Below are 759 nucleotides of genomic sequence, written 5' to 3'. Positions count from 1 at the left end.
AGGGGTACAGCGCGAACGCAGTCCCCCGCTAAAAAAAAATCACACCCGAGTTAACCACCTTTGGGTTAATCACAATGGTCAGAGCCACCCGAGTGTAGTGGCGAGCCTCGCCTTCGTGGTTACCTTGTCTTCTGTGCCAGGTAAGTATGCTAAGACATAAGTATGCCAAGCAAGTAACTGACAAAAGTATAAATAATCCTTGACTCACAAGTGGCATATTCAAAGCAATCAACAAGAAACGTGAATATGAAAAGATACTTAGGATTGGCCTAGTTACAAAGGCAGTTGTTAAAAGGTACTCATCAATGCTTACCAGTATCATAAGAAAAGCAAAACTTTCCTATCATGAGAATAGATTCAAAGAAGCAATAGGCAACATGAAAAGCACATCTCTAACATCCTAAGAACTAAACACCACTCGTATAACCAGATAAAACTCTCAAAGGATGGCTATATACCTGCAACTAATTTGTAAATGGCAAATGAATTTAATAGCTTCTTTTCGTTGGTTGGTGCTAACCTTGCCAGAAAAATCCCGCAGACTCAGACACATATCAACACATATCTCTTAAGCAGCTATCCAAACTCTCTTCTCCTTTCACCAGTCAGGCCGACAGATGTTGTGTCCATCTTACACTCACTAAAAACCAAAGCTGGGAACATCAGTGAAATCCATTGTATACAAGAGCGCCTCCCATGCCCTTGAGCCACCCATAGCTCTGCTGTTCATCAAATTCCTAGAGTGTCATACCTTCCCTG

The 759-nt window shown here is 41.8% G+C and overlaps 1 pseudogene; it reads right to left on the bottom strand.

Annotated features, from left to right (window-relative positions):
- On the bottom strand, positions 1–148 carry LOC123768347 (U1 spliceosomal RNA; annotated as a pseudogene).
- Between the last annotated feature and the right edge of the window lie 611 nt (positions 149–759).

The sequence above is a fragment of the Procambarus clarkii genome, chromosome 59, assembly GCF_040958095.1.
Source record: "Procambarus clarkii isolate CNS0578487 chromosome 59, FALCON_Pclarkii_2.0, whole genome shotgun sequence".
NCBI classification, from domain to species: Eukaryota; Metazoa; Arthropoda; class Malacostraca; order Decapoda; family Cambaridae; genus Procambarus; species Procambarus clarkii.
Note: the sequence above shows the minus strand (reverse complement) of the source record. Positions and strands in the feature narration are given on the sequence as shown.